Source organism: Papaver somniferum, chromosome 2 (assembly GCF_003573695.1).
Source record: "Papaver somniferum cultivar HN1 chromosome 2, ASM357369v1, whole genome shotgun sequence".
Classification (NCBI taxonomy): Eukaryota; Viridiplantae; Streptophyta; class Magnoliopsida; order Ranunculales; family Papaveraceae; genus Papaver; species Papaver somniferum.
The window spans coordinates 161,000,114-161,017,658 of NC_039359.1; positions in this window are offsets into that span (position 1 = coordinate 161,000,114).

A 17,545-nucleotide genomic window follows, 5' to 3' on the forward strand; every position below is an offset into this window, starting at 1 on the left:
TTCGTACCCAATCCAGCTCCTGTGGTGGAGGGTGAGAAGAAATCTGATGCCTATACCCGTAAGATGATGCAATTGTCTCCCGAGGACCAGGTTGCAGAAGCGTGGGATAAGAATCTTCGGGCCTTGGAGGCTGCTCTAGTATTCGACTCTCCCTCGACTGTTGCTGATATGATGGCGTTGGCTGATGGGTATCAGTATGGATTTCCCAACAGCGGATGTTAGAGGTGAGTTCTCTCATCATTTTGCCTTGTATCAATTTTTAGCAATTTTTAGAATCAGGGTGTTCTAATCTTCTGATTCGCAGATGATGAGGAGTGAGAATTGCAATCACATGTTGTACCAGTTTTTTAAGGACACATCCCTTAAGTTGGAGGCTAAGCTTCGTCTTTGGGAAGAGGAGCTTACTGCGGCTGAGACTGTCATTGCTGATAGGGATAGGGAGATATGTGAGTTGAAGAGTCTCCTCAAGGATAAGGAGCAACAAGGCAAGGAGGAGGAGAAACTTCGCTTGGATCTTGCTATGGCTCGTAGTGAGTTGGAGGAGGCCAAGAAGAATTCTTCGGATGTTACAGGTTTGATCATATGTTCTCTTCCTTGTTGTTGTCCTTTACTGTAGTTAGTGTTATGTCTGAGTCTCCTTCCCCCACCCTATCTTCAGTGGGTGGAGTTCCTGAGTTAGTATGGCTTCAGAAAGAGCGACAGCGTCAGAAATCTCGCATCGCAGAGTTGGTAGAGAAGATAAAGAGCGAGGCTGATAAGTGGAATGCTCGTGCCGATGAACATAATGCTCTGGCAGAGGAGTAGTGGGTCAGACGAGTCCAAATGATTGATATGCAGAACAAATATAACAATGATCGTCGTTTGTTTAATGGAACGTTGTTGTGGACGCGTCGTAATCTTCGTGAATCCCGAGAACAGGTCCCATCATTGGAAGCCAAAATCAATCTCTTGGAAGAAGAATTGTGTCAAGCTCGTTCTTCTCAGTCTTCTGATGTTAAAGATTACATTCAACGTCTTGCTAGGGAGAGAGATGACGCTAGGGCTGAGACTGATGCTATTAGCAAAGCTTTAGCTGCGTCTAGGGCTGATGTGGTGCGCTAAGCTGAGTCTGAGATAAATCTTGAAGTAAATATGTATCGTATCAACAAGGGTCTGGAGGGTTTAAACAATGATGTCAACCATCTTCGTCACTTGGATTCAATGAAACAGGTAGAATTAGATGCGAGTCAGTACGCCCTTTCAACCCTTCAAGCGGATTATAAGAAGTTGTCAGATGAGTATGATTTTCTTGATGAAGCCCGTGATGTTGTTGTTAACGAATATGAAATAGATTCGGCGAGAGTCGAAGGTATATGCTTATATTATCGAGTGTGATTCTGTAATTTCCTGGACCTAACCATCTGCATTTTTCTTTTCCTTGCAGAGCTCCAGGGACAGCTTCGCACTGCAAATGAAGAGCTTGCGGAGGCTCAATCTCAATTAGTGCATCAGGAAAGCCAGATTAATTATCACAAAGGTTTAGCTACATCAAGGGACGAGGCTTCCCAAGCCTCTTCGAAAGAAGTGAGTCGCCTTTCCTCGTTGTTGTCAAAGGATGAGATGATGAATATTGTTATTGCGTACAAGGCTCGGTGTCAACTAGTGGAAGAGACTAACAAAATTCTGGATAGCATTGAGTATGATCTTAAGACCGAGCATGGCCTTATCAAGAGCTATCCGCACCGTGAGAAACCCCCGCCCCCTACATCTGGTTCTTCAGGGCCTTCCTCGGGTGGGAGCGTACCTTCAATGCAGAAGGGAAAGATTGCTAAACCTGCTGATGGGGTTGAACCATCCAAGTAGATTTTTGTAGAGAGTTGATCTTTGTTGATTATGAGGCTTCGTGAGATTCCTTTTGTATTTTCTTGTTTCCGCGTATCATTGCCAAGCCTGTAATCAACTTTTAATGAATTGATCATTGTTTTAACTTTTATCTGTGTTGTCCGACTCTTTTTTTTTTTTATAAATATTGTTATGGTTAATTTGGAATATAACTGAATGTAATCAGGGATAGCGAAGTGTTTGAGTGCGAACCCGAAGATATGTGTATCTTCGTGAACGTCTTGAGACCTGTCACCCCGCTGGCTAATCCTGGGCCAGAGGATTCCTAGACAGTGGGGGTCGGGGCAGCGTTCTAGGATATGAGTTGTTTGGAATGTACGTTCATTCCGTCAACCCGCTACCATAAGATTGGTTGGGTATCTCTTTCTGCTGGATGCCTTCCCCATGGTCCTTCACTTATAGACGCTGATAGGGGAGTCCCAAGAGATTGTAGGTGACTACTTTCCCCAAGTAAAATAGAACAACAATTAACACCAGTGTTTACGTGGTTCGACAACAGAGTGTCTACGTCCACGGGTGAAAGAGGGTTAAAGTGTCTATTCAGTTTGTTGAGTTACATTTAGAAGAATTCCATTGATGGAACCTCTGAGGTAGTAAATAGTAAAAAACAGGAGGATGAAGTATTGACGCGGAGGTTGTATTTACAGGTGTAGGGTTCTCGTGAGGTGTTATATTTACACGCAGTCGTCTTGTTACTATGTTGCTCCATGTATTGTGACTATTTTTTGCCAAAAGTTTGCTTGATTGATAGGTTGAGGTTTGCTATTCCTCTCTCAGAGATAGAAACATGTCGATCGCAAGCGTCGTTTTCTTCTTCTGGCGCTCTTCACGCAGATGCAGGTCTGCGTTGCCCTCTACGGGTAGTATGGCTTGAGATATTTTGCATTCCATGGGTGTTTGAGGATCTCCCCTTTTAGGTTGCGCAGATAATAAAACCAATTTCCTGCAACATCATGTATGACGAAGGGTCCCCCCCATGTTGGTGCTAATTTGCCCCACTTCTTTTCTCGTTGGTATTGGGGAATGGTCCTCAGCACATACTTCCCTTCTAAGAAATTTCTAAGCTTAACCCTTTTATTATACTCCCTTGCTAGTTTCTTTTGATAGTTTTCCATTTTTTGTAGTGCTGCCTCCCTCCCCTCTTCTAGATCATCCAACCTTTCCAACATCATGTCCGCTGTGAGGTTCTTCTCCCATGCTTCAGTCTTCGTAGTTGGCATGATTATTTCTGTTGGGATAATAGCTTCGGCTCCATAGGTGAGTAAGAATGGGGATTCTCCCGTGGCTGATCTTCGAGTTGTCCTATAAGCCCACAAAACGTTGTGTAGTTGCTCACACCAACGCTTCTTGTATTCGTCCAACTGCTTTTTGAGGATGAGTGCGAGGGTTTTGTTTGTGGATTCTGCCTGACCATTGATTTGAGGGTAAATTGGTGTTGAATTGTTTTTTCGAATTTTGAAAGTATCGAAGAGTAAGTCGATGTTTTTTTCCTGGAATTGCTTGCCATTGTCAGATACAATCTCAGCTGGTATGCCAAACCTGCAAATGATGTTTTGAAAAATGAATGTGAAGACATCTGCGTCTCGGATCCTTTCCAGGGCTTTAGCCTCTACCCATTTGCTGAAATAGTCCGTGGCTACTATCAAAAATCTTCTCTTCCCTGATCCTTCGATTAGGGGACCCACGATGTCTATGCTCCATTTTAAGAATGGCCAAGGGATGTCTACAGGGTTCAACATTGTTGCGGGTGCGTGGATTTTTTTGGCGAAACGCTGGCATTCTTCGCATCTTCGTGACATTCTTGCAGCGTCTCGTATCATTGTTGGCCAGTAATATCCTTGAGTTTTCGCCTTATCTGCTAGGGATCTCATTCCGGTATGATTGCCTGCGTCGCCGCGGTGTATGTCTTTCAAAATCAAATGTCCTTCGGATCTGGATAGGCAACGTAATAATGGTCCGAGAAAAGTTTTTTTGTACAAAATTTCTTTTCTCAGATCATATCTTCCTGCCTTTGACTGTATTTTTCTGTCTTGCTTTAGATCCGAGGGTAGTATTCTTTCTTTTAGGAAAAGATGAATCTCAGATCTCCAATCTTCTTCTTTGCTGAAGTCTTCATCTTGATCTGCCTTAGCCATGATGTCGTCTTTTTGGAAATCATCCACGATGAATTCTCCCACGTCATCATCTGCAATATCTTCTTCTGCGTGGTTCCTCTGCTGTGCAGCGCAGAGTTCTTGAATATCAATTGAAGGCTCGTAAATCCTGGTTACTTTGATTGCTTTGACGTCCTCGTTTCTGAGCATCGATGATATGTAGGCCAGGGCATTCGCGTGCCTGAGTTCCTTCCTTGCCAGGTGTCAGAATTTGATGTTTGGGATTTGTGATGCCAGTGTTTGCACCAATTCCATGTATGCTGACAATGTTCTGTCATAAACATTATATTGCAACCCTATTTTTCGGATGACCAGCTGTGAATCGCTTGTCAGACGCACGTCAGCTATGCCCATTCTACTATCAACTGAAGGGCATGCACCACTGCTTCATATTCAACTATGTTGTTGGTATGTCTCTTGAATTCTAACCTGAAAGCATGTATGATCCTGTCTCCTGTTGGGGTGGTGATTACGATGCCTATCCCTGCCCCTTCTTTATTTTTCGACCCATCTACGAAGACTTCCCATTGCCTAGGATTTTTTGGTTCCAAGATGTCTATAGGGTATTTACCTTCGTCCATTTCTGGTAGTCCTGCTGCCTTTCTTTCTTAGATGATGACTTCTTCGCAGTTATCCAATGGTAAGTCTGCTAGGAAATCTGCTAATACTTGTGACTTCTGAGAGTGTTTTAGCTCATGGATGATATTGAATTGATCTAGGTGAGTATTCCATTTTGCAATTCTGCCTACTTTTCCTGCGTTTTTAAGGACTGCTTCTAGCGGAGCTTTGCATGGGACACGGACGTAGTGAGTCAAAAAGTAAGTTCTGAGTTTCAGGGTTGCCCATACTAATGCCAAGATGAGCTGCTCGATCTTCGTGTAGTTCCTTTCTGCTACGTTCAGAGTCTTGCTGATGTAATAAATGGGCTGCTCTATCTTCGTGTTGGTTTTAACCAATACTGCGCTGACTGCATCTTCTGTTGCTGCTATGTATAGTGCCAACACTTCATCAGGGTCTGGTTTTTGTAATATAGGGATCTCAGCCAGGTATTCTTTGATATTTCGAAAAGCTTCCTCGCACTCTGCCGTCCATTCGAATTTGCTTCCTTTTTTGAGAATGTTAAAAAAGTGCTTACATCTATCCGAGGACCTGGATATGAACCTCCCCAGCGCAGCCAGCGAACCATTGAGTTTCTGAACCTCTTTTAAATTCTTTGGGGATGGCATTCTTACGATGGCTTCGATTTTAGCGGGATCGACTTCAATGCCTCTCTTTGTCACCAAATATCCGAGGAACTTTCCGGAAGTGACACCAAAAGTGCACTTCTCTGGGTTTACCTTCATGTTGTGCACTCTCATTGCTTGGAAAATATATTTTAGGTCTTGGTGATGATCTTTGCGCAGCTTGCTTTTAACGAGCATATCATCCACATATACTTCCAGCGTACTTCCAATCCATGGTTTGAAAATTGGATCCACCATTCTTTGGTAGGTTTCCCCTGCGTTTCGCAGTCCAAAGGGCATTCTTACATAGCAATAGAGGTCGTGTGGTGTATAGAATGTTGTATGTTGTTGATCTTCTGCTGCTAGGAATAATTGATTGTATCCAGAGTATCCATCCATGAATGACATTTCTTTGAATCCTTCAACTGCCTCGACAAGTTGGTCAATGCTTGGCAGTGGATAGCTATCTTTAGGGCAAGCCTTATTGAGGTTGGTGAAGTCGATGCATATCCTTGCTCCGCCATTTTTCTTCGGTACGATGACCATGTTAGAGATCTATGTTGGGTACTTGATTTCTTTGATGAATCCTGCGTCCAGTAGTTTGCGGAGTTCCACTTCAACTGCTCGATGGTATTCTGGAGCTACTTTGCGCACCTTCTGCCTAAAAGGGGGGGTACCTGGTTTTATTCGAAGTTCGTGATGAACTAACTTTGGGTCAATTCCCGGCATGTCCCCCAATTTCCAAGCAAAGATGTCCGCGTATTCCTTTAGAAGTTTGATTAGCGCGGCTTCTCTTTCTTCATCCATCAAGGTGTCTATTCTGATAATCTTCGGGTTTCCCTCAGTACCTATGTTGACTTCTTTAGCTACTTCGACAGGTGTAAACGTGGGTTTTGGTTCCCCTAAGAGAGGAACATTCTTTGATTGCTATTTGGTGGGCTCTCCGTCTTCTTTTGTCGCGGAGGTGCTTGCTTCTGCGCTGTCAGTGGTGCTTACGTTCAGAAGGCTTTTTCCGGAGATTTCTTCCAGATATGTATCTATGATTATCTCCTTATTTTTGGCTCTTCGGGACTTGTGCTTTTCTTCCCGCTCATTATTGATATGATTCTGTAAGGTCTGACATTCCCGCGCAGTTACTTGGTCTCCTTTAATTTCCATGACTCCCTGTGGTGTTGGGAATCTGAGATATTGATGGTAGGTTGCCGCTACTCCCTTGAGATTGTGACCCATCTTCTTACGATGATGGCGTTGTAAGGTGAAGGTGCATATACGACGCTGAATCGAGTGTCCACTTTCATGGGCCCTGCATCTACTTGTAAGACAATGTCCCCTAGGGGCTTTGTAGCTGCGCCGTTGAATCCGTAGATGGTGTAGTAAGATGACAACAGTTGCTCGTCGTTGAGTTCCATACGTTTGAACGTGTCATAGAACAGGACGTTGACTGAGCTTCCTCCATTGATAAGAATTTTCTTGACATTGCACCCTGCTATTGGGAGTGTGAGGACTAGAGGATCATTATGGTCTTCCATGTCTTCTTCCACATTGTCTGCATCGAAATTCATGGGCGCGTCCATCCATTGTTCGTGCTCGTTTACCTCTTTCCCATCGATCTTATAAAGCTCACAATAATCTTTGAATTTTTTTCTCAATCTCTTCCCAATCTGGGCGGTTAGGGATGGTCCTTGAATCTCTGAACATGAAATCGTGTTGAGGGTGCGGTTGCCTTCTGGTAATTGAACCTGCTTTCCTCTCTTGGTTCCATCTTCGTTATCAATCTTCTGTATATATTGCTTCAGGTCTCCTGCGTCGATTAGTTTTTGAATCATTATCTTGAGATTTTTGCACTTTCTGTTTGATGACAGTTGAAACAATGGTATTTACAGTATTCCTTGGATTTTTCTGATCTAGGAGGCTGCTTTCCCTTGGACCATGGCCAATCGAAGTTCTCCCTCCCTTTGATCTCTCTCAGGATGCGTGAATAACTGGTATTCCGCTTGGTATAGATTTGATCTTCAAATTTTCGATCACCTCTTCGTCTAATCATCCCTTTTCCTTCCCTTCGTTCTTCTTTCTTTCCCTTTTTTCTTTTCTTTTTGTTGGGGACGTTCTTTTCTTGTGATTCCTCTTTTGGACCCGCTGGCTTGATCCACGGAATTTGTGCGTTGTGGATGTTGAGTATGAGCTCTGGGATTTTCACACGCTGAATTTCTTTTCTAACCTTGCATGCTTTTCTATGATTATCCGGAGATCTCCATTCGGTGGTAGGGATGGTTCCGTGGATCTCGACAAATAAATGACTCATCCTGTCCATCCCCCATTTGTAAGCAGTTGATACTAACCATGGGATCTACGTTGCCAATAGCTTGGAAAATCTTGTGCCATCTATTAGTATATTCTCTGATGGTCTCTTTGTATTTCATCTCCAGCGAGAATAGTTTGTCCATGCCGGTATTGACAACCTTGTTGTACATGTATGTTGCTAGAAATTTTTATGTGAGTTGGTCGTAGGAATCGATGAAGTTTGATGGAAAGTTATCAAACCATGACAACATGGATCCTTTTAAACTTGATGGGAAGTATCTGCACAGTATGGAGTCTTTGTTATCCCAACGGGCCATCATTCGATTATAATATCGAAGATGAGCCGCAGGATCAGTTGATCCGTCATAGCAATCGAAAGCAGGAACCGAACAATTCTGCGGTATGGAAGCCCTGGCCAAGTGTGGTGTCAGCGGGGTAGTGTTTGCTTCCTTCATCACTTGCTCTAGCCTTCCGCCTCCCTGCCTAGTCTTTAGCTCCTTGATTTCTACCAGCATCTCAGCACGCGGACATTCCATTGCGATCTGGTGTTCCTCATGAATGGTAGATTTTGCTCGTGGGAAGGTGGTACCGTCGTAGTAGTCCGAGTTCTCGGGATTGTAATCAGGGTCTGATCTTTGGATGCTCCTTGCTCCTCTTCGATTCAATGGAAGTGGGTTGTTTGCAATCACCATTCTTCTATCTTGATTAGGTGCTACAGCTTTGGAGTTGGCTTCGCCGCGTTGGTTTTCTACCTCTGCGCTATGAATGATTCTTTCCTTTAGTATTTAGTTCTCTTGTGCTAATATCGCCACAGCATCTGCGTATGCCTTCTAGTTCTTCCTTAATTCTGTCAGCTCGGCCATCATCTGAGCGGAATGATTTGACCTTTGATTTGGTGTTCCTGCCCGCAATTGTTTGGTCCTCATCCACGATCTGTATTACTGGTTCTGGTGGGTCTAACTGTGCACCTTGGGACCTCGACGGTTGTTGTGAGGGTTGGCCTGCTATTAGAAGTGATTGCTTGGCTGGAAAGGGTATGTTCTGTTCGTTGGTTAAGGGCATCCCATAGAGGGGTTGTTGTATTCCTGACTCTGCCACGACTTCCTGATGTTCTTGTAGTTGAGCATTGGTTACTCTGGGAGCTCCAACTTTGGATCCGCCAGCTCTTGAAGCTCCTGCTTTGGCTGCCGCGACTTTTACTGTGTTTGTTGCGATGATGTTGGCATTGATGGGGGCCATGATTTCTGCATTATCCTGCGCCATATCCGCTGCCTTTAGCTTTTCACCTCTCTGCTTACTTCTAGTTACCACTGGGGTTGTCCTTGGCATCTCTTTTGAAGGAGATTTAGCCTTCCCGACATCTTTGCTTCTCTCCATCTTTTAATATTTTCCTGAAAGAGAGAGAAAAAATCACGAAGACAATAGGCCTCACGTGATATCTATTAGAGTTTTGAGTCCTCAAAGGTGTAAAATCTTGAAAGTACTTAAGGCGTCCATCTGTGTAGATAAACGCGGATCTGTTCATAATTTTGATTTTCAAAGACGTGAAAACTTAGAAAATGCATGAAGAATCAGATCTACTTAGATAAACGCGGATCTGTTCATAATTTTGATTTTCAAAGACGTGAAAACTTAGAAAATGCATGAAGAATCAGATCTATTTAGATAAACGCGGATCTGTTCATAATTTTGATTTTCAAAGACGTGAAAACTTAGAAAATGCATGAAGAATCAGATCTACTTAGATAAACGCGGATCTGTTCATAATTATGATTTTCAAAGACGTGAAAACTTAGAAAAATGCATGAAGAATCAGATCTACTTAGATAAACGCGGATCTGTTCATAATTTTGATTTTCAAAGACGTGAAAACTTAGAAAATGCATGAAGAATCAGATCTACTTAGATAAACGCGGATCTGTTCATAATTTTGATTTTCAAAGACGTGAAAACTTAGAAAATGCATGAAGAATCAGACCTACTTAGATAAACGCGGATCTGTTCATAATTTTGATTTTCAAAGACGTGAAAACTTAGAAAATGCATGAAGAATCAGATCTACTTAGATAAACGCGGATCTGTTCATAATTTTGATTTTCAAAGACGTGAAAACTTAGAAAATGCATGAAGAATCAGATTTACTTAGATAAACGCGAATCTGTTCATAATTTTGATTTTCAAAGACGTGAAAACTTAGAAAATGCATGAAGAATCAGATCTACTTAGATAAACGCGGATCTGTTAAAAAATTGGTTTTTGAAATCATGAACGGAAAAAACCGTAGTGTTCCATACATCGTTATTTTCAGAAAACGAAGCCTGAAACAAGTCACATGAGAAGATAAATCTTTTACCGGTATGAAGATCCCTGTTTTTAGCGCCAGATTGTGAACACAAAGATCTGGTGTCATCTGAGTATTCACAAATAATGCGCGCAGACTCATGACAATACAGTAAATAAGCTGCGCCTGAGGGGAATGGATAGGTTATGTCGAATCCTTGACTCAGAGTTCTAATACTCTTCCTTGTATCATCAACTACAATCATTGTTCTTGGATCATACAACAAGATAAATAGTGGATGAAATATAAAATGTACGAAGGTTACAGAAATAGTCGAATGACTTTGAGACCAATATAAGCCTGCGTAGCAGGAGGAACTTCACTTACACTTTCTCTATCTCTTTGTCCCTCTGCTATTCTCCTCTCAATGTTTTTCGGCCTCCCTCTTTACTTGGGAGAGAGGGGTATTTATAGGGAGGTTACGTGGGGTCCACTTCTGAAGCCCGTTATAACCTTATCCTCTTGTGTTTTGTGCCACTCACGCAGAAGTCTTCGTGTTCTCGGATGTATCTGCGTGTTATGTCTGGATATGCAGTATTATCTGCGCTTCCAATACAGGCTGACTGACACGTATGCTGTTTGAGGGTATTTAATGCGGGTAGTTGAGATGTCTGTCCGCGGTAGACAGTTGTCCTCTGCCCCTGTCTTGTCTGCGTCAGTCTGACTATCCCCACCCGTAGATCTTATATCTTTCTAGGGATAGGATAAAATGACTCTTGGCTGTCCACACGTGATATCATATCTTGATGCCCTTAGCCGCATGTCCTCCACGTGTGTCTTTGTGAGCACGTGGCGGAAGATGAAATGTGTACCTACAGAAAGTAGATGAGACAAGATATATAGATATAGGGAGTAGTCGTTCTCATTACAGGTGTATAGGCGCATAAAGATGCATCCCTTCTGCCCCCACATTGCCAGATGGAAAACCCACATTGCAGATGGAAAATGTCAATTGGTGAGTGGGAAGGAGTATCTACTCCAAACCCACACGTCCCATTTGCTCAGCACCTAGCTTAAATAGTTTAAAATTAAACCAATTATAGTGGTTCCAAACATTGGGTTTTGAGGGGTCATAAAATGACGAAATCGGATTATGAAATAGTAATCAACAATACCCCATATCCAACTATTTTTTATAATGACTAAAATGCTCTTCCTAAATTATAAAATTAAATTTATTATCTTCTCCTTCTCTTTTCATTCATAAATCATGATGAAGATGATGATCATATACAAAGAACCAAATCTATTATCTTCTCCTTCTCTTTTCATTCATAAATCATGATGAAGATGATGATCATAAAAAAAACCCTATCATCTTCTTTCTCTCTTCTTCTTCTCCGTCGCGACGAAGATGACGATCACAAAATAAAAAAACTAAGAAAACTCATCATTTATTTTTGCTTTTCAAAACCTCCAAATTCGAACTGTAAGCTAACCTACGGTGAGGAAACTTCAATTGAACCCACCGTAGGTAGAAGTTACGGTATGAAAGTATGATTTTTTCAAACAGTAGGATTTTTGAACCCAAATATACAGTTTGGAAGTTAAGAACTCCAAACCAGATGACTTACGATCGGGAAACCAAATCGCAGGCATTGTCTACGGTCGGAAAAATTCATACTTCCAAATTGTAGGCAATTCTGAAACTGTTTTTTTTTTCAAAAACCTAATTCGATCGATTCCTCATATCCATGCATTAAAACCAATGAAAGAAGATGGGTTTTTTGATTTTCTTACCTAATTGAAGTCATTTCGGGTGGATTAAGTGGTGTTAATGTTGTGAACCTCTCAAGTTCATATCGGCAGAATTCATTATATCAAGAAAAAGGACATTGAGAGAAAGTACCATTCTAAGTGGAATATACTGAAAAAAAGAAAAATGATCCGGATAAATATAAGCAACTAAGAAGGAAATCCATGAGAGTCCAAATTGTCCAATGATTCTACACCCACTGTGAGCTGGACATCATGGGTTATCCTGCATGGCACAGTCACGGTTGAACGCATGACACGGTTACGGTAGCGGTGGTCTTCCCTAAGAGTCTAGCAGGGGCGTATTTTAGGGTTGGGTGGTTATTTTTTTGAATGGTAAAGAATTTGGTGCTGGTGAGTTTCGAACTCAAGTCACTGGTATCATCACCCAATACCTTTACCACTGTATTACAGTAACACCGAGTAGGGTTGAAATAGGAACCATCGTGATTGTATCACACGGGATAATCCAGAGTGCTGAGCTGACTATGGGTAAATAATTCCGGTTCAGAAACAAGAACGTTTAAAATATAATTTTTTTCAATTGACCATCACATTTTGATAAGAGATATCCAAAAAATCTTCACATTGATCAATTAACCCAATAACTACAATTCCTGGGTGAAAAAGACATGTAAAATTTGATGTTGTTTAAATGGACGACAATGTAAAAATAGTCAGGATGTAAATAGTTTCATCATATCCATTTTCAAATATTTTTTCTTATTTTTAATTTACATCAGAATGCACCCAGTTTCACGGTCGTTTTTTTTAAAGTTTAAGCCATGATGAATCCAGATTCATTCTTGCTATTTTTTTGGTGTCAATTTCATCCATACTAATTTTTACTCGTCCACTAGAACCGTGTTTTAAATATATTTGGACAATTGACCCAATTTCTCAAAAATCTTTCAAAGCCAATGTCCAACAGTAAATTGTATACTTGACCATGTCAATGACGTGAGTCGACAAATGCGCCTTCTCATTAAAAAACTCGGGAGCTTCGCTGTTCCCGTAAAAACCAAATGAGATTCCACAACTTTCTGTACTGATTAGTGATTAGGACAAATGAACTGTTGCCATGATAAAATGCAAATAAACTCCTTGGTGAAATGGTTCCAAACCTCTATAAAATACTATGAACAATGCAGTAATGCGAAGAAGTTTCAATAGTTTGACGGAACAAACTCGAGTTGGGACAATAATGTCTCGCCTTAACAAGTGAACCTCTCGGGAGAACCAGTTGATTGTAGAGTGGTCTTCGTTTCCTCCATCCATATTGCCTGGATTTAATTTTAGGCCAAATTCCAATGACCCCGATCCCCATCAACCTTTATTCGGTATGAGTCCGGGCCTATCACGTGACTTAGTAGGCCGCACTTATTTTCGTTTTTAATCCAAAAAAAGAAAAGCCGGATTGGTCTGATTGGATGTAAATTTATCCGTGACTCCGGGGCTATTAAATTTTGGGGTTCATCTAGCCTGAGTCCTGACGACTAACTGCATGTGATTGAAATTTAAGACGCATTTTGAGTGCACACTGGTTGCATTGGCTTATTAATTCACAAAATTGGTTAAAAATACCAAAATCAATAATTCATTTGTGAAAAAGATATCTAAATTTTGATACTGCTTAAATGGACAAAAATGTAAAAATAGCCAGGATGTAAACAGTTTCATCTTACCTATTTTCAAATACTTTTTCTTATTTTTAATTTACATCAGGATGCATCCAGTTTCATCCTCGCTATTTTTTAAGTTTAAGCCAGGATAAATCCAGTTTCATCCTTACTATTTTTTTTTGTGTCCATTTCACCCATACTAATTTTTACTTGTCCATTTGAACCATGTTTTAAAAATATTTGGACAAATGACCCATTTTCCTTTATTGATTGGTGTAGCTCTTATATCATTTTTGTTTTTCTTATTTGACTAGAATATGACCGGTGCCGTAACGTCCCGGGATTGTGTTGGTGGGACTGAGAAATGGGATAGTATTAGCTCATATGACAACGGTCATGTACCCTTTTTTCTTTTTCTTTTTTCTGAAATATCTGTGAAAATATATTGATCATGGAGTGCAGGTTCAAAACTAATCTAGCATCTTCACCGCGGTTAGCCATGAACTAATATAGTTATCTGCCATACTTTTGTTTGGGGTCGGGGGAATCTGTATCTTGCCATTTTCATCTCTATTTCACATGTAAAAACTTATATAATTATCATAGAAAATCTGTGAAGGTCGAAGAAGAAAACATGAAGTTATTAACGGCAAATCGTATGAGCAATATAGTGTTGTCGGTTGTTTGTTGCCGCAGCAACTGTTTTGCAATGACAAATTACATAAACATCACATGTAGTTGGAGATAGTTTAGATCATTCCTGCTTCCGCTTTTGTTTATTCCACTTGGGCTTCTAAACGAACATTTGAAGTTGACGATTACCTTGGAAAGAAATGTATGATGTCCAAATTTTCTAGAATGAGGGAGTATGAGATTTAAGTTGATTAAGTTGAAAATAGGGTTTCCCCCCTTTAAAGTATGGTAGAGAAATTGATGGGTTCAATTCATGATCACACAAACCTTAACAGGGTTGAAGGTGCTAGATCAATTTTGAACTCGCACATTGGATGGTAACAAATGCCTAATCTTTTAATCACCTTGGAATTGAAGATTAGGACATATGAACCATAATCAAGGAAAAAATTATCTTTTAATTAATGTAGATTTCTCATTTCGTATAAACCAACTCCAGCACTTTACTAATTTGTGTAATTAGTGATATAGAAGAAAGCCACTCATCTGTTAGAAACAAGTATATCCACTTTCAAATTCAAATTCAGCAAAAAATTAAGCATAATTGCTGGAAGTATATATCCACTTTCAAGTACCCCTTCAGGATTCCAGAATGAAAGTATCTACTGCTCTATTCTGTAACTAATATGAACCATCATTTACTATACCTACCTAATAGCCACTTTAACTTAAATTTGACAACAACACCAGGAATGCTCTATATTTACCTTCAAGCATTTTATCCATACCAACCAAAAGTATTAAGGGTATGTTAATGTACAAAGCACAGTTCCACGACATCTTACATATTGGATAATTTACAACTAAAGCACATTGTCTTAACATAATATTTCTAACCAACAATCAAAGGTCCAAGAAGAAACCCACAATAATTCTGTAAAAACTCATGGATTTTTGAAGCATGTAAACATAAATTTGTCTCAGTTGAGTCCTTGTAGCTCAAAGTAGAGTGGCATTCTGCATAATCGAGTAACCTCAAATAATGGAGAGAGAGTGTGTCTTTGCACTTCAATTTAGGTATAGGACGTCCACATCATTGATCTCTAAAATGGTCATGATAAATTTTCTACCGAACTTATGGCAGCAGCCTTAAGGGTATCTCTATGTGAACAAAGCAATCTTTCGAATTTTCTGGAAGAATCTGCATATGTATAGGTTTATTAATCATAAGAGAAATTCAACTACAAAATACAGAGTACTTGCTGGACTAATAGCTAGTAAATCAAATATGGGAGAGAAACTTACCTTTAGTAATAGGTTTTCCATTCTTTGGCCTCTGTAACCATAGAATTGTCCAAAACCAAGCGGGAAATGGGAATTGCTTCTTACACACTATATTGCTCCACTTTTATCCAAGTAACAATTGTCCTTTTTCTACAAAATAATTACTCGAAGATTCTAATCAACTAATCATTTCAGATTAAAAGAAAGTAAACATTTCAGAGAGAGACGTTCGTTTATTGCTGTGTTGAAACAATCTTAGCCTGAGAAACAAATGAAGGTAAGAAAATACCACAAAAAACACCGATATAACAAAGTAAAAAAATTAGATTGAATTCGAAAAAATCCCCGATATCTTTAAATCTTAAACTCAAGAACACATAAACATCATTGTGAGTATTCATCGAGACTCTTACATGTTTCAAAGTTATACTATTGCACTAATGAGAGTGACAACTTTTTTTTTCCTGCTAAATCCAGTCAACTAAATGCTTCACATAGGCTGGAATGAAACAAAAATAGAGCTTACAAAATGTACACGTAGGAACATCAATCTTTTCACCAGCTACAGAAAAAAATAAATAAATCTAAGGATCAATCTTTTAACTGCTAATTATACCATGAGAAGGACGACATGTTGTCTGCCATCGCAATTTTGATTCTCCAATAACGTTCCAAGATATTCTTTTTGAAAAAAAGAAATAATCAAGCCGCATAAAATATACCGAAACTGTTATTAAAATGCGGCTAAAAATTGAATTAGGGCAAAAAAAGTTACTACAAATCAAAATTAGGCAAAAGATAAATGATCAGAAACAGATTGATAAAATAAAATAGTAGGTAAGAGAAGAATCACCTTTCTTTGGGCTTATCACAATAGGACTTTGATCTAGCAGAACAAAAAACTTATATTCCTATCACCGTGACTAATCTTGACAAATTAAGTTTTAAGAAACATACTAAGATCCTCTCAAGTCTCTACCTTTTCTAGTGCTTGCATGCAGTTGACTGTGGATGTTAATAGCATTGAAGGATATATTTTGTGGTATAACGGATGAAGAATAAATATTTGATGACGCCATTTTATGGAGGAATTTTAGGAGAAAAGTCACATTCAAGGCTTTATGAATGGAAATAATAGTGATATAAACACCATTTAATGGGGAGATTCAGCTGGAAGAGGGCTTAAAATAGGGGTGCGTTTTCAGCAACACCATTCAATGGGGAGATTAAGGATCGTTGGATGAGGGATGAAAATAGGGCTGCATTTTCAGCCGAGATTTATCTTTTGCAATTCCAGACACTTTAAGAAGAATATAAACTGTTGATTGCGAGAAAAAACTGATTTAGAGTCGTCGGATTTTAAAAAACATATTTATTTTTGTAAGATAGATATAAGGTATAATCATATATTATTATTTTAAAAATCTAGAACTAGAATTTGACAATTCATATACGTAATAATAGTTTTAAATCCAAATGCTAAGGTTTGCCAAGGGAACATACAAAATTAGATATCAACATTTCTTAATTTGGTGGGCATCATCGTGAAGAAGGAAATCATTAGAGTGGTTAGTTAATGTTATCTAGAGTCTAATCTATTATTATCAAGGGATACTATTTCGAACGTGTTTGCAGCTTCCCAGCCAATATAAGAATCTTTAGTCCAATCCATTGATATGATGATAATTTGATATGGTCAATGGACTCTTTGTCACAATGGAGTTTCAATAACACTAGCAGGACTGCAGGAGATTAGAAACATAGTCCGAATCCAAAGTCGTGCCTTTTTTACATAGTCTTGCCCACCACGACATATTAATTCATGGTTGGGAGGAAAACTGGACATGAAGGAGGGAAGGGTTGTTGTTGTCGTCGTGTACACCTAATTCCAATCTTCATCCAGAGAAATGGTTTTCCCAATAGCACTACCAACTAGTCAACTACATTGTTGATTATATACCCACAGGAATGAGAAACTCATGGTCATGGATTACCACATCCACTGCCAACAAGGTGAAAAGGCGCAACTCATTATGTTAGTAGGCTTATTTTCATCCGTTTTCGTACCAAATTTGTGACCATTAAGTTATGAAGGCTTTTTTTTTTTTTCTTTTTTTATCTAACAGCATCACAGTTCACAACTAATTAATGAGAATACTAATTAGATGGATTTTCAACTATCAAATGTTGTTATTATTATCATCACAAATAACGACAGGGATAATATTCCCTTCGTCCCTATTATATGGGCGGAGTTTTGAAAATTTGTAGTCCCATTAGATAGGCGGATTTTCAATTCCAAAATGGGGTTTTCCGTACATTACCCTTATTTGTTATAGGTAGTTATCACCG